Here is a 23,469-nt window from a genome sequence, read left to right on the forward strand (position 1 = left end):
AAAATAACTTTATACAATTTGGTTCACAACTTAAAAATGATACAAGTTTGCCCAAGCCTGTAACGTCTGATGAGGACAAAATCGTGAATGTTTTACCCTACTTTCACGCATATCCACAAGCTTCCATCCGGAGTGCAGCAGATGATTTAGGCCTAACTTATTATTCTGTGCAAAGAATTCTGAACTGATATGCATCCCTTTAAATATTCAAAAGTTCATCAGCTGCAACCGGATGATTACCAACGTCGCATTCAATATTGTGAGATACTTCTGACACGCACTCAAGAGGATCCAAACTTTCTAAAAAAAAATAATATGGACAGACGAAGCAAAGTTTTCTAGAGAGGGTATTTTTAATAGAAGAAATCAACATTTTTCGGCTAATCAAAATCCACACGCGGTTAAGGAAATTGGGTTTCAAGAAAAATTTAGTTTTAATGTTTTTTGTTTACTAAAAGACAATCAAATAACTTTTTTTATTTACGACGGGTCATTAAACTCCCATAAATACATTCAGATTTTGCGCTCAGTAGTAGAAGAGTTTCTGGAAAATTTAACGCTTGAAGATTATCGCACTTGCTGGTTCCAATTGGATGGGGCACCTGCTCATTGCACTGAGGAGGTGACACGTGAGTGAGTTGAGAAATTCGATGACCGCTGGTTTAGGCGTTTGGGACCATGGGACTGGCCTGCGAGATCACCTGATCTTACACCACTTAATTTTTACTTTTGGGGTAATTTGAAGCAAATGGTATACAAGACACCGGTAAACAGTAAACAGGAACTACGTCAACGAGTTATCAATTGCATTGGTCAACTTGATCCTTCTGAAATATAAGCAGCGACAACACATGCTGTACAACGCAGTATTTTGAATTGCTTAGAAGTCAATGGCAATCATTTTGAAAATTTATTGTAAATTACTTATAATCTTGTATCATTTTTAAGTTGTGAACCAAATTGTATAAAGTTATTTTGTATTCGCACAAATTTTCTTTTATCCATTTTTTGTAAATTCGGGTACATTTCATTGAACTTTCTGCATGTTCTTGCTACAATTTTGTCACATTGTCCATGAATAATAAATAGATTCATCAAAACTTAATTTGAATAACTATTTCTTTCCATTTTAATGAATTTTTAGGTCACTATTTTAAAAAAACACCCAAGCGTATTTACTATTATTCAACTAAATGTTACTGTCAAACATCAATAGCATAGCATTGTTTCATCATGACCTTTCATGGCCAACTAAAGGACATATGTCAAAATATTCCGATTTTTACAGAAAATTGCTTTTATTTCCGAAACCGAACTACTTCGATATAGGAATATAATACCTCTTGAGACAGGGATTTTAATTTCCTTTTAGAATATGTTATAATATACAGGGTGTTCCATTTAAAAAAATGCACTTTTTACCATTTTTGTATCTAGCGGTAAAATCACTAATTTTGAGCAACCCTGTATAACGTAGAACAAATTTTCATAGTGAAAAATAATATACAATACTTCCAAAAGTTACGTTTATAATTTCAAGGTTCTGCGCGTTTCAGTGCCGTAGTAATACAAATTTATTTGGATCTACGTTTTCGTCAAAAAATAAAGAAAATAATTAATTTCTCGAAAACCACTAAAGACAGGTATAGAAATACCTTATACAGAACCAATCATAAAGTGATAGCGGATCGGAAAATAAAAAAATATACAGGGTATTTCATTTAAAATAACAAAGTTGCTACTACTTTTTGGTATAAGCGGCAACGCTTCATCGCTAAAAATATTTTTAATCGTTAGATCATCAGCTAAAACCCATGTTGCCAAGTTTAAAAAAAAAAATTATTTTCCGTTCTCCGTAAACGTCTAAGGTACCATCAACAAACAATCACCCTGTATATGACCTCAGAGTTGAAAAGAGCGGAATTTTCTGATTTCAAATATTTATAGCCTAGCTACTTTTAATTAAACCATTTTAGAAAGATCGGGCTCCAAACTTAAAAAAAATTAAATATTGAAGATCTTAATACGCTGTCCATTGTTAGTGTTTGACTTTACTAGAAAACATTATTATTTTGCCGTTTTGTAAGATAAATGATTTAAGTAAAAACAATAAAACCTTAAGATTTAATATTTATTAAGTATTTAACTGCTTTCTTTCAATGACGAATACAAGCGCTATTATGACATCATTATTAATACAATTTATATAATCTTGTTCAATTTTTTTGTATCGTATAAATTGCCTATGATTTGCCAGTAAGCCTACCAAGATTTTTAATATTTAATTTTTTTAATGTTTGGAGCCCGATATTTCCAAAACGCTTTAATTAAAAGTGGTTAAACCATATATCGTTAAAATCAGACAATTCCTTTTTTTAACTATAAAGTCACATACAGTGGGTTCAATAAGAAAAAACTAACCATCTGTCAAAATTTCACATTTCTAAAAGAGGAAGAAATGTTCACATCGGATTCAAAAAGCTTACATAAGACACCAAAAGCTTTGTAAAGATTTTTTTGTTTAGTTTTTACCTAATCGCTTTGGAGGAATTTTAATATAAGGGGAAATACCCTGCGGAAAATTCCTGCAGTACATAGCCCTGGACTGCAAGAATTGCTTGAATTATCTTCAAATGATTTTTATTGATTTATGGAAACTCTGGTATGCTGCCTTATAGAATCTCATTTATGGTATTTTTGTTTTTCTTTCAAGCTGTAGAAATCAGAACTGCCTAGAACCTTACGTACTGGAAAAACAGAATACGTGAAATTTTCAAATTTGTGACTGTTTAATTAATTAAAAATTTGAGAAATATCCATTGCATCCAGCGTTTAATTTTTGTTCCAACTATGACCACAGATTTTAGGTAAGCGAATATATGTAATAAAATGGCCGTCTTTACCATTTTCAAATAATTGTATTAAGTATATGTGTTACTCTTCCAGGTACTCGAAACCAGGATGCAGTTTATATAGAGTCCATGCGCTATAGGTATCTCGACTATACATAGACCTGGAGTGCAGGAATCTTTTCAATTAATTTTATAGATCAGACAGTTTTTTTTGGAATAGCCTAAAACCTAATAGTGACACGACAGTCCTAAGACAATATATCTCTTGGTCTGTATGGAAAGAATACGTGGGTATATAAAATTTAAATTTAAGATTTTTCAAATAATTAAAAAATTGGGGAAAAAAGGTTACATTTATCTTTTAATGTTTGTATATTTAAAGTATAAAGCGAGATTTTAAATAGGCAAAAGTCACCGATATATCATTATGGCTGTTTTTTAATTTTCAAGTAATATTATTTCTCTTATAGGCAATGGAAATTAGGTCTGCCCAGACTGTACATAGACCTAAACTGCTATAATCTATTAAACTATCTCTATGGAGTAGTCAGAAGAAAACAAGATGAACTCCTGAGACCAGGAGAAATTAAAGAGACCAGGACACGCTTGATTCTTGAATTATCTATATAAAATAGCCAAATATTTTAAAATTGCTAAAAACCCAATAAATTATAATGACATTTTTAAAACAATATTTTAACATTAAAGAAATGCTCAAATAGAGTTTCTCTTATTCTCCAACAGTAAGGATACGTACCATCTCTAGATCCAGAAAAAATGAGATATTTTGAATTCCGATATATTAAAATTTAATTTCATTAATTTCATCAAGTAATTTAAAGTTTTTTTTTTTTTTTTAATGATTCTCTTCAAGGCAGTCAAAAGAAAGACCGCCTGAGCTGTTTGAAATATACTGTTTAGAATATACAGGACTGTACATAGACCTAGACGATAGAAATCTTTGGCATGATCTATCTATACTAGCCACATTTTTTTATAGCTTAAAGCCTCTTTCTTATAATTCAGATGTTTCTAGTAAGAAAAGGCAAAACAGATTTTTTCCTTATTTTCCTAACGCACGGGTGAGCGCCATCTTTATATCCAAAAAAAAATTATGGCATTTATAAAATCACATCATTTTTTAAGCTTGACAACCAGATCGTTAAGGCACAAGATTCTGATGATATTAAGTTTAGACTCATTAAGCTCGGAAAGCCTCGGAAACTGATATGAAAAGTAAGGCTCGAAGTAAATATTGCAAAAGCCAAATATCTGAGTTTGGAAGAAACCAACAAGACCTAATATTGCAAAATAGCGAAAGAATAAACAACTGTCAAAAGTACGAATAACTGGGCATAAATATTATAGTAAGGAAGCTTTGGATGCTAAATTTGCAGTTACTAAAGCGTCATGGGGACCTATTGGATTGAGAAGATTAGGTCCTAAAAAGAAAAAAAGTTTATGTTAAGTTTGCCCGGACAATTATATGGAACAACATTGTTTGTCTGACAATTAAAGAAAAAATCCGTTTTTTATTACTGGATATAATTAAACAATATACAGTTAGTATAACTTTATTATTTATTAATAAAAACTAGATAGAAAAATATTAAAAGTAAGTATCTTAATCTTTACCTTTACTGGATCCCTCTACAAAGTTGGTTTATACTTGGTAAATTTCTTCGAGTTCCTATAGATAAAGATGTTTATGAACTTTACACTTTTTTTATTCATTTTATATTGTACCATTAAAAGGAAAACGTACCTGAATCTAAAATCATATCTTCTAAAATGCCAAGTTTCTTTTCCACAAAATATACATTTCATATTTATATCACTCATTATTGTAATGCATATAAAACATATTGCATTAAATTAACATAATCGTTTTGATACACGAACTTAATAAATATAGCTGGACTGCCAATTGAATGAAAAATAAATGACCACTATAACTAGAGGGCCGCCATTTTGCGTGATTGTATCTATTCGATGTTAGCCAGTTTGACAAATTTCAGTTGTGCCAATTGAAGGGGAAACAAAAGAATTAAGGTTTCTAGGAGGTTTTTTTACAAATACAAAATAAAAAGTTACATTTAGTTCAGAATTTAAGATGCGTTAGATCTGTGATTTTTCTTGTACTTCTTTAAGAATTTCGTTAAAATTTATAAAAGTAATACTCACCTAAAACGAGACAAAGTTTCAATTAACTTAGGATAGATGCGTGCACTTTAAAATATTTGTTTTATTATTCTGATAACCTTGAATCCATTAATAGGTACAACCATCTATAAAAATCAAATTATAGATGATTTTATGAGAGTTTGTAGTTACCAAAGGTTTATTATACCAGATAATTCACAATAATTTGGTTTTGAGGAACAGCGCACAAATACGTTTTAATAAGGATGGTAATAGATAATCCACGTATTGAATAAGGAGGAAGCATATCGTCTGTTGCAGACGATACACCCAAGCGTCGTTTACAAATCGCCAGAAACTAGGCAATCCGCTATACTCACACGTTAAACGTCAGCGTCGTCAACTTCATTACCGTTATTTAATATATTTTTGTTGGCAACACTGAAAATGTTCAGTGACCAACATCAAAAGGACACAACCACGATAAAAATGGCAGCCATCAGGCACTGGTCATTTTTGGGTATCGTGACCATATGCATTAGCAGTCCAGGTATATTTATTAAGTTCGTGTTTTGATATAACAAACAAATCGAAGCGTCAAATCTGTCAATTGTCAATTCCGTCAAATGTAAAAATCAAACCCGTACTATTGTGAAATCTATCAGCTGAAAGGGCATCATGGTGGCAAACGATAGAGTGGGAATGGCGCGAGAGAGTAAGAAATAGAGAAAGTGTGAGAAGGAAAGAGAGACGCGAAGTGGAAAATATAATTTTCAGTAGCTGTACGCTATATTTATGGTTTTACCTACATTGCCCCATGAAAATCGTCACATAATATTTTTTTCGCAATTCTTAAAGGATTTCCTTCAAAATAAAAAGAAATTAATCACGCTCGAGTATTTCAAGGTAAGGTTTTTTTACAATTTTGTGACTCGCTCATTTCCTTACGCCACGCTCAAATCCTCAGTTGATTAAAATATACACTCTTCTTCATGTACTTAACTTACTATGTCTGACGCACCCGAGTTTTTCTGATCATAGATTTTTTTTTACTAATCTGACGGACTACTGTCAATGCACGTTTTTATAGTAAGGCTCCATATATGGTAAGTAAATAAGTAACAGAAAATAATTAGAAAATGTAATTTTCAATAAAATTCAAACCTTAACTACAGATACACTATATAAGCCCATATTTAAACAAATAAATGAAAGTTTAAAAATTCATTTATTAAATAAAATAAGTTTTCGATTAGTATATTTCTCAATTGAAATTTAAATTGCAAAAAGGGCGGTTCTATAAGTCTACCAGGTAGCTTATTAAAAAGCTTAACAGCCAAAAACCCCATACCACTCCGACACCTAGTCAAGCGTTGATATAATAATAATAATAATAATAATAATAATAATAATAATAATAATAATAATAATAATAATAATAATAATAATAATAATAGTAATAATAATAATAATAATAATAATAATAATAATAATAATAGTAATATTAATAATAATAATAATAATAATAATATCTTTTCCCAGATCCAAGGGTGGCAGAGGACTAACTGATATTTCTTTTCTCTTCGAAAAACAAGTAGCAGATCTTCAGAAATACTTCCTCACTATGAGAATAGAAACCTCTTCTCTTCATGGAGCAGTGGTGCTAGCGGATAACCGATAAACACTCTTGAATCTCCGTGCAGATATAGCAGAACACATTACTGTAACAAGATCAGAGCACACAGCCATTAAAAATAACACATGGAAGCAGACGGCAATACACGTAAAGCATCCTCACGGACTTAATGCCGAACATGTCGATTATGAAACGTCGAACTACTGGTTGACTCATGGAGATCTATTTTCTAAAACTGAAGGATGTATGATGGCTATACAAGACCAAGTGATTGCTACAAGAAATTACCTTAAGTACATGACTAATGATGAGAAAGTAATCGACGATCGATGTAGAAATAATGCCTGCGCGTACCGGAGAAAATTCAACATATAACATCAGGATGCACATCTTTATCAGCTGCCGAATATCTGCACCGACATAACTGTGTAGCAAAAATTATTCATCAAGAATTGGCAAAGCTTTATCATCTAATTAGCGAAACTTGCCCCTATTTCCAGTACAAACCAGAAACTGTACTTGAAAATGACTACTTTCGCCTCTACTGGGACAGAACTGTTTTGACCGATAGGACGCTGACTTGAAACAGACCAGATATAATCTTAATAAACATAGCCCAAAAGAAATCCTTTCTAATTGACATAGCAGTGCCAAATACCAATAATGTCTTAGAAACGACACACACTAAACTTGCTAAATACGCAGACCTGACTCACGAGATGGAGGCAACAATGGAGGCAAGATAATGTATATATACTCCCTCTAGTTATTTCATCCACTAGAATTGTCCCTTTAACACTGTCCGAAAACCTTAACGCATTGGGTGTTTCCTCCTGGACGATTGTGACTATACAGAAATCTGTTATACTGAATACATGCAACATTGTTCGAAAGTTCCTAAATCTACCATAGCAAAATTAATCTTGCCTTCAGGCCGATGAAATTGACAACACTGCTATCAGCGAGCCAAAAAAAGAAAAATAATAATAATAGTAATAATAAGCTTTATTTCCAACAAGTTACAAATACCCAGTTACAAAAAAATCAATTAAATATATAAATGTACAAGTACGAATGCATGAACTGTATTACATCCATGCAACTAAACTATAAAAGAATTACTATATAATAAAAAAAGTAGTGAGTTTGAGAAAATAAATAATAAAAAATCAATACTAAATTAGAATAAGAATTAAGAATTAATTTAAAGTAAAAGAGCAGAAAAAAAATGAGTAAATAAATGTATTTAAACTAAGAACTAAATAACCTAGCCTCCCCCACCGACCATACGCAGGTAACTCAAATCAAGTGTCAGATTGTCATAGTGAATATCACAAGAATCAGCAATACTATTAAAGTGTTGACACATAAAGTGAATAGGACTGGTACAGAATGTTGGACCTGGCTATGTCCAAGTTAGAAACTGGACACTGTCTAGATCCTGACGGGCGTGGTATATGAAACCAAATCCTTTGCAAAAGGGACGAGCAGTCAATTTAATGGTTAAGTAAATTAAACAAGAATTTCACCGAATGCATTTCTCTCCTCTTCGCAAGTGACCATTTAGTTTTTCTAAAGAGCAGCAGGTTATGATCAAAACCCCTTGGAAGATAGACTCCATCATTCTTAAATGACGAACATTTAAGAAATCGCCGTTGGACTGATTCCAATGGGTAAATGTGCTGGTTGTAAATGGGAGACCAAATGAGGGAGCTGTAGTTCAGCCTGGATCTAACAAATGCATAGTAAAGAGTTTTGGCAGTGGCAGTGTTCAAAAAAAATTTGCAATTTCTAATAATAAAGCCCAGCATGCGAGTAGCTCTAAATACAGTATCTTCGATGTGACAGATAAAAGAAAATTTTTGGACAAAGGTGACTCTAAGATCCTTAAAACAGGTAGACTCTCCATTGACTAAGTACTTAAAGATAACTGAACTTTTGATTCGAAAGTAGCTGGCCACATTACACTTGGAAACATTAAGGTTAAGCCCGTTTAAAGTGCACCAATAGTGTACAGTATTGATGTTCAAGCGAGATCAATTGAGGGTGAAGATCAAGTCATTTGCGAAAACGTTAAAGAGAAGGGGGCCCAAGTAAGAGCCCTGAGGAACTCGAGAGGTGGGTGAAGAACAAGCAGATCTAAAGTCTTCGACCACTATAAACTAAGAGTGGTCAACTAAATAGTTAAGGAGTTAACTATTAAGTTAAGTTAGATGCATGAAGAATGGAGAGTGAATGAAGAGTGATGCATTTCGGCAAATGCTCTTGCCATCATCAGACTTGAGTTACTTAACACATTTACTTATTTAATAGGATGAATCTGGTCAAAAGCCTTTGGAAAGTCTGTGTAGATAACATCCATTTGACCTCTATCATTAAGTGCTTTAAACTGAGAAAAGAATGCTAGGTTTGTAGTACATGACCGACCAGAAATAAAGCCATGTTGATCGTTGACCAGCATGGACTTAACCTTGGGAAAAAATTAATTTATAAAGAGCCAACTCGAATAACTTTCAGAAATTGCACAGAATGGATATAGGGCGGTAATTCTCTATTGTTCCAGCATCGCCCTTTTTAAAGATAGGGCACACTTTGGTTTGCTTCCAGATATTGGGAAAAATACCTGTGTTAAATGTGGAGCAGAGGGTCTGTAAGTGCAACAGAGCAGTCCTTAGCTAAAAACTAGGAATTAGATCTGGGCCAGAGTCATTTTGACTTTGAGACACTTGCTCGTCGTTATAATGTCGGTAGCCGCGAGCGCGACGACGTCTATGCAAGTTAAGAGAGCTTCAGAGACGACAAGATGATCGCTGGGATGTGAGTTCGTGTATACACTCTTAAAATATTCTCCAAAAGCTGACACAATGCTGTCAGGTGTATTGTATAATTGATAAGAAAGCTTCATTGAGTCAAAGATTTGAGACTGATTAGGATTGCTTCGAATATAAGACCAAACTTTACTCGGATCGGAGGTTATTTTGTTCTCAATACTATGGATGAACATTTTGTAGGCTTGTGCAGTTAGAGCCTTAATTGTCTTGCGCAAAGATCTAAATATTTCTAGATGATGATTAGACTTGGAAATCTTGAAATCACGAAATGCTTTTACCTTTTTATATATATTAGGAATTATGCCCGAAAACCAGGGAGAGAAACTATATGGGGACTAGTCTGTTCACATTCCGCGTTTCGTAGCCATACACTCTATATTGTGATTTATTTCTGTGTATTCACAATGTATTTTAAAATATATAAACAGATGGTAGAGTAAGTATTCCTAGATTGGTAAAAACATGTCTACAGTCATCCCTAAAACACATAAAACTCAGTCCACCCAGGATTCTAACAGCCTTTCTCTGTAAAGCAAATAATCTCTTTATATGAGGAGCATACCCCCATGCTAAAATGGCGTAAGTTGAAACAGGATACAAGGTTCCAAAATGGGCTATTCTTAGAGACGTAGGTGAAGAGCAGCTAGAAAGACAACGTAGTGCATATACAACAGTTCGAAGTTTTCCCGCAATATTGTCAATGTGCGCATGGCACTGAATGAGAAATGGATTCCTAAAAATTTAACTGTTGAAATGCTGGCCATCTCCGACTGTCTCATAGTGAAAATGACCTTATTTGTCTTTTCTGCATTTAAGTGTAGACGGTTCCTATTAAACCACTTCTGCACCTGACCCTGTATAGCATCTATCCCCAGCCCTGCACCCTCAAGTGAGTCATGCTACAGTTGTGTTATCAGCAAAAAGTATGAACTTACCGGTCTGTCTTATCTTAAAGGCAAGTCATTTATATAGATTAAAATAGTATGGGGCCCAAAACAGAGCCTTGGGGAACCCCTATGGTAATATTACTTTGAGCTGATGACACTCCATTTACACTCACAACCTGCCCCCTATCTGTCAAATACCAAGCCAGAAACCTTTAACCCAGAAGTTTTCGCAACAGAATTCTATGGGACACACAATCAAAAGCTTTGATTAAGTCACGGAATAAGACACTGCTAAAATTTAAGTTATTAAAGGAATCCATGACAAAAGCAACAAGGTCCAGGATTGCCATAACTCTATTCCTGTTTTTTCGGAAACCAAACTGGCACGTTGTGAATAAATCATTTTCCTCAAAAAACCTTATTAACTGCGTAATAATGCACTCAAAAATCTTTGAAAAAATTGGTAGTAATGAGATCGGCCTATAGCTTTCCTTCCTGACGTTTATAAAAGATACAGGTGAGAAGGAGAATGAATTTCCCGAAGCATTCAGACATGGCAAAACCTGTACCGGATCATTTTGTGAAATAGAAATGCTTGCGACAATGTTATGAGCAATATTTGAAAAAAAAAATTAATTAATCTGCAGTTATGTTACAATAATTAACGTCCTGTTTTGATTTAAAAATGCCCCTATTAGATTTAATAACCTGCTAGAGTGCTTTCGATGTATTTTCAGATGAATGAATAAAGTGATCGTTAGCCTTGATCTTTGCTTGCTGTAATCAAATAGCTTTTTTCCTTCAAACAATATACCATGTTTAAACTTCATACCAAATTGATACGGAAAGAATAAATTTAAAAGATTTTTTTTTCCAACCGATTCCGCCTCATTTCGAATATGAATATCACGTTTCAGATCAGAAGATAATTCACAGAGAGCATCGTATATTTCGGGGAGTGAATGTTTCAAGGTCTCAAGAGATTCAATATGACTTTCCCATCGCGTGGTAGAAAGAGGTTTTAAGGTTAAATTTTTTACATTACTTTGAAGAACGGCCCACTTTTGGGTGGAAGAAGAAAAGAAAACGCATAGCGCATGGACGACGGAAAAAAAATTAATAACTTCGTTTGAAACTTTTGCGGCATCATTATGTGCGACTATGTGCAGAGCAAGGTATGAAAAAAGCCCTCGGATTTATGTTAAGAATATTTTGTTGAAGACCATTATGCTTTCCTTATATATTGGCTCCATTATCGTAGCCTTGGCTTCTCATGTCAAAAATATTAATATTTTCAGTTTCTAAAAAATTCGTTACGAATTCTCGGAGTCCTTTTCCTGTAGTGTCATTGATTACACAAAATCCTAAAAAAAATTTCCTTATTTCTACAGATACATTATTATCTTTCTTATTAATATGAACAAATCTAAAGCTTAATGTTAATTGTTCTTGATGATTCACATGTGGTGTATAGTCTAGGATTATTGAGTAATATTTAGCCAATTTAAGTATTTCTTTAATATTTTGTCTAATATTGTCGCCCAATATTTGGAGAATTTGATTTTGAATTTTGTCTCCCTGCGACATATTTTTTCGTGAACCCGAATTCTACGAATATGTTTAGTTGTAACGGAATCAAATTTAGAGAAAGCCTCAATCAGTTGCAAGAAGTTGCCATTATCATTATGAAACAGAGTATTAGAACTACTTCTCAAAGCGATATTTTGCTTGGCCAAGAACCGAATAGCCGTTATTATTCTTTGTAAAACAGAAAACCATCTCTTTTTTTCAATATTTATTAGTTTTTCATGTAGGTAATCTCCTGAAGAATTTGATTTTAAAGCATTTTGTAATTGTATCAGGTCTTTACAACAATTAATATGTTTCGGGCCTGTTTATAATATATGTTTAATTACTTAAATCAAGGTTATTTCGATCTTAATTATTTTTCAAGTTATCAGGGCCAGACTGTAAAAAAATAGTGACGCTGCTCCAGTCACACTGAAATAAAGTGATCCTTTTGTTTTCGACGCACACCCTTAGTGACTATGTAATGAGTGAAATAAAATAGAAACAAAATAAGAAGAGACACAATTTAACGTGAAAGGAAAAAAAATGACTCGACTTACCCTAGTAATAAATGATGTAAAGGATGTTGATATAAGGAACACCCCAATCAGCTTTCATTAAATCGACAAAGACGTGATGCACTTCGGTCTTATCTCGCATGAGATTTAGATACCAATTCAATAATTGCCGTAGTACTACTGCTTTCCGGTATCGCACACCTGTTCCGTATTTTAAGTTTTTGGCGGATGACTCGGTCAAATAGCTTACTCCTCTCGCCCCGAGGGGTCCATAAGGTAAAGTAGGATAAAAGAGCAAGGCTTTATGAAAGGAACATTGAAGAAGAATTTTTCATTTTTCATTTTGTCGTACTAAAGTTCTTGATAAATTGCCAGTTGCCAGTCTTTAAACCCATTCTTTTGTCCAAGAGGACTAGATTCGTTTAAAAAGAGTTTGCAAGGGAAACAAAACACAGCATTTAACTTGACAGAATACATTAACCATGTGAGATGAACTGTTTCAACATTTGTGATTTTTTTATTGTAATAATAATCAGAAAAACTTCTATTATTGTCATCTTTCGGGTATCCTAAATTTTTACATTTCTAGACACCCTTCACTGCCAGAAATGATCTTGTTTTATCAGACAAGGGTAAGGGCCATGTTCCTGGGTCATCTGCTGAAAATCCATATTCTTGTTGATGTTGCATGGATTCGGAACCTGCAGGCGTGTGTTGAACTTTGAATTCACTACCACTGTCATTTTCTTGATGGCTCTCGACAATATCCATTTCCATGTTGCATTCGGCGATGCTTTCATTTCGGTTTTCGCTATTGCTTGACTGCTGAGAAGTAGATGGCATTTCACTTATTTCACTCATTTCAGGATTATCTGCATCTGCCCTTTGAAAAAATTTAATTTATCTGATGTGTATTTTTTCATTTCTTCTATTCTCTTAGTTTTGAGTTTTTTGTACTGTGCTCCAGATAATCGTTTGCATCCATCAGACATCTACGATAAGTATGAGCAACTGAAAAAGAATTATTCTCAATAAAGAGAACACTATAATATATGATGACATAAATTTTAAATTATTGCTTTTTGTTTTATGTAAAAATAAGCAAATTTACTATAAGGTGCTTGACGGGAATAAGGCCTAGCTAAGAAAAAAATTGAATAAAGTGAAAGACTGTAATGTTAATATTTAGTTAAATTCACCAAAGTGCTTATAAGGTTATATTAATTATAACAAACTTAAAAAAAAATAATCTCTAAAAAAACTAGAAAACAAAAAATTAATATTAAGAAAAATAACGCAAATCGGCCCTATTATCCGATGGAGGTTTAATAAAGCCTATGCATAAAAATGGCACAACTCGTTAATTGGGCAAAGTTTAGCAGCCATCGAGACACTCAAAATCATCCATGTCATTGTTAAGCTAACATATTCCTCATGGTACCATTTAAGACATTTGCTGCACTGCCTCATATCGGCCAGCCTGTCTTCCTCACATCCATGGCAATACCATTTGGTACTTAACTTTTCCCTCGAGCTTTCAATATCTTTATTCAATTTGGCACGACTTTTGTTCTCCTCGGTAAAAAGATTTCTAGTGACTGGAGCTCCTTTGTAGTTTAGAGCTTTTTTTCGATTTTTTTTAGGTTTTTCATTAGTTTTTACTGGTGTGGGCAAAAGCTCATTAAAAGAAGTGACTTTTGTTGCTCGTCTCTTTAATTCAGCAAGAGGGATATGGTCATCCGTCGAATCCGAGTCAGAAGAGTAAACATTTGAATAGGAAAATTTGCCAGACTTGTTGGATGCCATTCCAGACGGACCAGGTTAAGGAGATTCAGGTGGACGTCTATTTTCTTTGTTGGTATCATCTGGTGCCGGTCCGTCTGAGAGATGATGGAGCAAATGCTGTTTCTGGAATTCCCTTGGGATTTAATGGAAACAGACCAGTAGCCTCAAAACCGTTTATAATGTTACTATGTGTCATGCATTTAGACCAAACATTTGAAAGTATGATGTTAAAACGTGATTTGGTCAGCTTTTTGTTAGGATTCTGATCCATGAATAATAATACCTCATTAGCCCAATGATGCTCAAATGAACGATATACAGATTTGTCGAGGGATTGAAGCTCGTGTGTTGTATTCGATGGCAAACAGTAGAGATCTATATCAAGTGAGTCTCCAATATTAACAATTGACAAATCAAGATGACAAGCTGCACCATCAAAAACTAAGAGGCACCTTCCTGGACTTTTGTATCAGGCTAAGTGCTTGAGGATTTCTTTAAAAAGTTCGTTAGTCATGTAGCCTTTACTTGATTTTTCCACTAGAGTTCCTGGTGGCAAATTATCATGTAATTCTGGCTTTAGCCTCTTTCCTTTAAAAACAATCATAGGAGGTATCAAGATCATTATACGTTTTCCCTATTTTTGAAAAATGATCATCAACTATAAATTTATTAAGTTTTTGAGCCCTAGCTGGATTCATAAACTGTGCTTTTCTTTTAGAAATTACAGGATTTCTCTTCATAAAAGCCTTTAGCCAGTCTTTACCAGCAAGTATTGAAGTTGTATTAAATTAATGAGCAATTTTATTATCTTCGCAGAATCTAAATACCAATCGACGAAGGATCCGTGGAGTCACAGGTAGACCTATTTCACTATATCTTATTATTTCTTTAACGATATCAGCTTCTTGTTCTTCTTTTAAAATAGATTTACGACCTAGTCTTTTTATTAGGATTCCATTCTGAACATGATTTCTAATGGTTCTTCTGGGAATATTAAACCTTGCCACAGCCCCATATGTACTCAGAGTACCGCGTTGAACAGATCGAACTGCTGATATTAAATCCTCATCGCACCAAGGTGCCGTTTGTGACAAGGAGGCATGATGTTAAAAACCACTGAAAATAAAACAAGAATAGTTTAGAAGTTTAATAATATGTTAATAAAAACAATAATTTGTCATGAGGTAATAAGGCCTATAGCTTATTTTTATAGGCCTTATTACCCATCCATGACGAAATATTATGTAAATTTATTTAAATTATGTCGGCTAAATTTAATCTAATAAACTATTGAAATCACAAAATATAAAGTCTAACCAAAATATCTGCAGTTATAAATTAAAAATACAATTATAAATACTAAAAATACTTACGTTTTTGTTTGTTGTATCCTTATAATATTACGCGCGGCGACCCGTCGACACAAGTTATTGGAACTTACTGACGCCCGAAAGCGAGGAACGCGGGTAGTCCGTTCGAATGTCGTTTGTAAATGGACCAATAGGAGATGCGGACCCAACGCAATCGATTTGCGATTAATTTAAAGCGGTTTTTTTGAATATAGGCCTTATTACCCGACAGGTCTTATTACCTGCAGGTACCTTACTTTCTTGATTTTTTTCTGCTGTGAAAACTTTATTTGCCACTTCTTCCTTATTAGTAAGAGACTCTTCTATATATCCTTCAGCGACGTTTGTTGATTTCCATCCACCCAGTCTCTTTAAATTAGTAATATCTCCACCAGAATCAACAAGCATTGTGGCAGAAGACCGACGAAAACAGTGGCCGGTATATTCTTTCGACTTTGGCAAATTCAAATAACTGGCCACTATTTTAGGCATGTTTCTAAATTGGTGAATTCCTACTACTTGTCTACAACCTTTTTCATTTTGGTACTAAAAAAAAACCGAGTGGTATTCATGTCTCTTGGTCTCAAAGAGACATACTTGCGATATAGATTTAAGTATATTTCGTTTACTATAAATGATCTTGATGTATTGGTTTTTGAATCCGGTATGGTAACTAAAAGTTTAGATAGTAGGTCTTGAATATCTTGTACAGTCATTTTAACCAGCTCGTCCATTCTGCAAGCTCCGGAAATTCCAAATATTACAGCTACCTACAACAATAAATAAGCATATGTAAAGAATCCAAATATAATTTGAAGTTTTGTAAGTTACCTTAATCATTAAATATTCCTTATCTGGAGTTTCCTGAATAAATTTGTTTACATCTTCTTTAGTTAAAATCTTGGATTTTTTTGGATTATAGGCATGTGCTTGCCGCTTCAGGAATGCCCGTTGTTTTGAATATTTAGATATATCCACATCATGTCTGATTGCAAGGGTTGCCTTCAGCATTGAATAATTGGCCCATAAAGTTGAAGATTTCATCTTGGAACCAAGCTCCAAGAAGTCTATCATTACAACATTTTCCGATAAAAAGGTGTTACATTTTTATTCGTATGGTAGTCCATGAAGCGGTTGTATGCATACTTATACTAATTTCTAGATTTTACTGGTAACAATTCCAATAATGCAGCATTTACTGCCTCCGTGAGTTCTGGGGGGGTTCCCGAATTGAAACAGTCATCATCACTCATCATTTTACACGTTACTTTGGATTTTTAAAACGTTAAAAAATCAACACTTTGGAAAGCCACAAATAAATTTTTCACTCGTCAAGTTTGACAATTTAAAATTATGTACTTCATTTCCGTAGTTACGAAACAATGTTTCATGGCTTCTTTTTTTTATGGAAAAAATAATAATGTTGATTTGAAATTTTTGACATAATTAGTAATAATTTACCGTAATTTTAATGATTCCCCGTTTTCGGAAAAATAGTATGTAGACCTCGTAGGAAAAGCCACATTCCCGGACTCCGTATTGCCATTTTTACGATCGCCCGGGAATGTTAAGCTTTTCCTACTAGATATACAATATACTATTGTATTACTAGATGCAAATGTTTTTTTTATCGAACAGTAGATGGTGTTCATATAATTGGACAACTTTCCAAATTTGTCTTTGCCTGTTTAAAGCAGAGTTTATGCGAATATTTTAAAGTATTTATTTATCTGCTTGAATTGCTTTGCGATAGATAAAACGATATCTGTTAAAATAAGACGTGAGTCAATTGGAATTAGAAAGAGCTTTTTATGCTTAAGATCTAAAATAAACTTTGTTCATTCAGTCAGGTTTAGAAATAGCGGTAAAATCGGAATTTCCCTAGAAAATTATAAATATTATTTTATTTTCCGATTTGAGAAAAATACTTTTTGAGCAGTATTCATTTAAATCATGAAATCACTGTTTTAGTCATTTACTAATAAATTTTACATAACGTTCACGTCGTTTTGTGAGCTCTAAACGACAAATAATGAACGTCCCCAATATCTGCATCCTGCACAACTATTTAACTAATTTTCCGATCGGATAAATAATTTAAAATGAATTTATTTACGACGGCAAATTGGCAGTCGAAACTCACCGCACCGAAAACTTTTTGTTTTGTTTAGCGTTTCGAACATTGATTTAAAGGCACCGACAAATTGATATGTAGAGTGTTTTACAATTTAAATTCCAATAAACCCGAAATGTATCCAATCGACTCCCTCTTGAATTTACTCTCTAAATATATCATATCAATGCTGAATAAATAAATAACGTTCCTGAAACCAAGAGAAATAAAGTTACAGTAAGTGTGGCCGTAGTGCCCTTTATTGTGTCCTTAAAGTGGCTATAAGAGGGTCATATAAGAAGAAGCCCCCACTGAAATATGGACGTACATTAGTCTTAATGATGGCCCTAAGGGTTACTTTGTTGTCTTAAAAGTCTTTGGTTCCGATACACTTAAACTTAAAAGCGGTCCAACTAATTGCATCAAAATACTAAGCACACATGAGCTAAATAATTAGTCGAACGGACAAACAAAAGTCGAATTGACAAAACAGAGCAAAAATTAACGGACTGGTTCAGCTTTAGTGTAAACTGAACTTAATTGCCTGTAAAGCAGATAAATCGTTTATGGGAGGGATTTAGGGTGGAAACTTCATTTTTGTTAGAAAAGTGATTTTGGACATTCAGCAGGCTAAGCTAGGTTTAAGCAAATGGTTTTTGATAGAGTTGAGAAACTAGCAATAGCAATTTTTAAAAATGTCACTCAGTTTTAATCAATTAAAAGGAAAATGTGAAATAAGGAGACAGTATGAACCAAAGTCATTAAATAAGGAAACAATAAGATGTTTGTTAAATGATCAAAAAAGTTAGAAAGTCAAAGATAAAAAACAATGGATAAGTTGGATCTTGAAAAACCATCCTGAAACAAATGAAGCAATCCCAAGGATTCTGATTTTCTGAATTTGGAATCCTATAGAAACATTTGCTATATAGAGAAAGCTAATTAGAGAAAATGCAATGATTTTCAGATAGTTTTCTATTTACAATTTTCCTAAGCAGTTAATAGTATTGTGTTTCTTCCAGACTATTCTTAGTATACTTGGCTTGAAAAAATTAGAAAAAAAAATTGTTTAAGGGGTTTAAAGTCAGTCTATATCCAGAATAACTTCTGGGAAAATTAAAAAACCTATAAGAAAACTGTTTTTAGTTATAAGAGGTCAAAGTATTTTATAAGAAGCTGGACAAAAGCATTGCTAAACTATTTGTTAAACAATCAAGAAATTCTTTGATAATAGTGTTTTTTTGAGCTACTTTTTATTCAATAAATGATTGGTATTAATTAATTTCTAATTGCATTGACTGTATTAACAAATCAAATATCTTTTTAAATAATTAGAATAAATTCATAGAAAAAGTTTATAGTACTCTTTTCCAATTACCATTACTAGTAGATCTAGTGTCAAAATGGCTTAATACAGATTGAAACAATTTTCACTTTTCTATAAATTATTTGATAATAAATTGCAACTGCTTGTGAAATTATTTTTGAAAATACCAAAACCTCCCAATCTATTACATAATCTTTAAATTCTTCGTAAAATTTCATGAAATGTTATGTGATGTCTATGAAAAAAAACGTTTTGGAGATAAGAAAAAGTTAGAAATCCTTTTTTTTTGTCTTTGAAATGTCCTAGTGTCAAAACGGTATAACATAGATTGAAATGGCTTGTCAATCTTAACTGATAAATTTTTTAAAATAATTTTTGATTTAAATAGTAACATCTGTGTTATTTTAAATATTATTATGAAAATGTAAATACGTTAATTATTTTCCTAGTTTTTGTACTATTTTTATTAGTATTCTGTAGTTAAAGTTGATTCGTAGGGTTTCTTTAGGGTTCTACTTACGTTTGGTTTATTATTTTTATCTTTAGTGTTTAGTTTTTAAGTAATACATCTTGTTCGAGAGCCCTATTTCTGCCCCAATTTAGATTATATTATTGTAAATCCCTGTTGTTCTAATTTTCTAGAATTTGTATACTTGCTTGCTTTGACTGTCAGTATTCTCCTAAAATTATTGGCCTCTTTCGGCAAAAACAATGAAGATAATTTTAAATATTTCGAAACTGTTCCATCGGGTTTTAAAAAGGACGCGCTTCGTGACAATTCATTCAGATTTTAATTGTTTAGACAGTTTTTACCTTGGAAACAATTAAACGACAGTCAAGGCGAGTTAGGTTAGTATTTTTGACGTTGACAATAAAAGTGTGTTCCCTAATTTCGTTACAATTTGATAGCGTATATTTTATATAATTTATGAATTCGGTTCACGTGATATAATTTGAAGTGTTTTTTAAAATCCCCAGAAAAACTTAAGTTTTATTTGCATTTAGCAAAAATTCAGGAAAAAAAATGCTAAAGGTTTATAAAATGAAATATGAGTACTACTCAATATTTGATTGGCATTATTCAATTACCGATACAATTTACTCTATTAAAAAAACAAATATTATTCCTAAAAATCAGTATAAACTCATTAATATGATACTTTTTTCTTGCTCCTTTTACTCAATAATTTGTATTAATTATTTGTGGTACACAATATGTTTTTTTTTATTGCTTGTTCAATATCCCTAGTATACAAAATAAATTATAAAAGACCAAGAATGAAGCCTTGTGGGGCTCCTCTATCCAGTAGCAAAAATGATGATATGTTATTAATTTTAACAGCTTGAAACCGATTGCTCAAGTAGCTCCTTAGAAACAGCACAGTGGCATCTGAACACAAATAAGACAACTTTGCATATAACATGCGATGATTAATGGTGTCAAATGCTTTGCTATAATTTAAGAGAACCAAAGCCGTGGTTTTATTAATATCTAATGCACCTACAATATCATCTAGCACTTTAATTAACGCTGTAGTTGTGCTATGGGACTTTTGAAAGCCAGACTAATGAATTGGAATGAGACTATGCTCGTGCTGATAACACTTGCTGATAAACCAACTTTTCTAAAATTTTGCCCATTGTGGATAACAGGCTGATGGGTCTTAAATCAGAAAACGTATCAGGCTGTGTGCCAGCGGTTTACCAATTGCTTTCTTCCAATTGGAAGGAAATTTCAAGTTTAAAATACAAGCATTAAATATATGTACCAAGTACGGAATTATGGCTGATTCACATAGCCTAATTATTTCTAGCGAAATTCTATCAGCACCAGATGCATTGGACTTTGCATTACGAATAACAATCCCAATCTTGTCACCAGTAACCTACCTTAGCTCACATAAGTTGTTCATATTTTGTTTGTTTTCGTGATGCCTTAAAGTACTGTCATTAATCCATTTTATTTCTAAAAACATGTTTGTACATAGTAAAATTGAAAACCACCTTGTCTCTATATATTTTATATCACTCTTTTATTTCTTTTTGTCATCGAGGTTGTAAGATTGTCGGGTAATACGCTCAAGAGAAATTTCCGTTTCCGTTTCCGTTTTAGCAGAAAGGACGCGAAAATAAAATAAATACGTAATAAGTGCTGAGAAGCGGCCCTGCTGCTGCTGTTTACTGTATGTAGAAATTTATTTTCGCTTCAGTTAGCTGAACAGATGTGGTACTATAAAAACTATTATAACATGTGTTTAAAAGAGCTTTTAAGCTGGAACTTTACTAAGTAATAAATAATGGGTATTCATGAAAATAATAATATAAACAATTTTTTATGCATAAAGGTGGAATCTAACGCAACAACGTTCAAATAAAATAATTAAATTAAAGCCGGTGTGCACTAGATATTTATTTATATTTAAATTAATGCGGAACGTGCACGAATCAAAAATCGCAAATTTGCAATTTAAATTTCGTCTTCAAAGTGAAATTTTGCCGGAATAATTGCGATAATTTTCAATTGCCGCCCATTATTACTGCGAGTAATAAATATAATTTTATTTTCTAGGGGTGCAAATTGCGAGCGTATAGACCCGGTATTATTATATTAAAAATTCCGCGGGATCCATTTTTTTGGTATTATTATTTTGCATTTTAGTTTTATAAATATATGAAAATTTTGTATGTTTTATTATTTATAGTTTTTATTTAAATGATATTTGATTTCGAAAGGAGAATAAAAAATACACTTTTGATTTTCTATTTTTTTTTATAAAAATTTTATGAATGACGCTCTCTTTCTTTAAAACAATACTTTCCAATCCTATTTGCTATTCTTACCAATACGTCAGTCAAAATTTTTAAAAACACTGTAAAGAAATTTAAGTTTTATGCATATTGTTTAATGAAATCCGTTACTCTTAAAAACAAAATTGCAAATTAAAAATAATAGTAGAATCTATTTAGAATTTTTCAAACGTTGTTATTTTATTTTTTTATGTGGAATATGGAGTTCAAGATTTTAGAATGATTCTAAATTTGAAGTAAAAAGACGCATGGTAGTGCCAATACTAACATTTCTCTCCTTTAAATAGTGATTTTTGACTAGTGAAAAGTCTAATTTAAAAGTGTATTTCAGTTGTTTGGTGTACATAATCCATTTGGCTTCCGTATACATGAACTAAAATCGTGACTACTAATTTTAACCAGTGACTAATTTACAATTCTTTGTTTATCAGACGATTTGGAAATTCAATATAAAATACCCTAGATATGGATGGATATATAACCAATTAAAATCTATATGCGTTGATTAAAACTTGGTTAAGCAAAACGAAGTTTTCCAACAGGAATCACGTAGGTTTAAGGAGGATATTAGAAATTGTAACGTAGATCTTGTAACGGAAACAAATAAATTAAACCAAGAAAATGCCTCACTAGAAGAAGAAAATAATCAACTTAAAGTAACAATTCTTAGACCAAAAAAAATCCAAAAAATAATATAGATGTAAGCGGATTTCTTAAAAAACATCTCCAGCTCGCCAGAGAGCTGATCCAGCAGAGTTGCGGAGCACGGCAAGAGGCGGGAAATGCGACGTGGTACTTTCCAGTCCCCGGCCTGACGCGCTCGCGAAAATAAAATAAGTTGAATTGTCAAGTTGGCAAATTAAAAGTTGGTTTTGTGAATTTAATGACTTTTATTTAAGGGTATCAACCCCAAAATATTAATACTGTTTACATCAGAAGTGGGATGAAAGAACAGATTAATTACTGTGTACAGTTTAGTCTTAAATCGAACATTATAAAAGACAATAAAAACTAAGGTGTGGTGCAAAGTGTAAAATGATGGAAGGCAGCGAATCTGCGTCCTTTCGGCAAAATGAATGTGATAGTTCTGAGGAGGAGTCATCTGCAGGTCCCTCTGCATCCCCAAGAAAACGTATGAAGGTACAATGGCAAGAGACCTTAATTAGTTTAATGGCTGCCCAACAGCAACAACTTGCTAAGATGGCGCGTCAATCCAAGTTGGCAACGTCGACACAGCCAACGCCCAGTGTTTCGGACAGACGCACCAACACGCACGCTTCTGCCGTCAATACGTCATTTCGGGTTTCAAACTCCAGATAAAAGTGCCTACCCGATTAAAGAATGGTTAGACGAGTGTACGAAGTTAAAAGAAGAACTGCAAGTAAGTGATTTATTAATGATCACGAAAGCCGGAGATGCCTTGCGTCATCGTGGGTATCGCTATTATTGCGATTGGCGACCATTTTGCAGAAAATGGCAAAAATTTTGCAAGGACCTGACAATAGGATTTCCTGATAAGGAAACTCCTGCAGCTCGTGCATACACGGCAGCAACGAATTTGAGTCGTTGTGCGAATATGGCAATCAGAAACTCAGAGTGATCCGCAGATTTAACGATCAGTTACCATGGGAGACCGTTCTCAGTATGATTGA

The sequence above is a fragment of the Anthonomus grandis genome, chromosome 2 (assembly GCF_022605725.1).
Source record: "Anthonomus grandis grandis chromosome 2, icAntGran1.3, whole genome shotgun sequence".
Classification (NCBI taxonomy): Eukaryota; Metazoa; Arthropoda; class Insecta; order Coleoptera; family Curculionidae; genus Anthonomus; species Anthonomus grandis.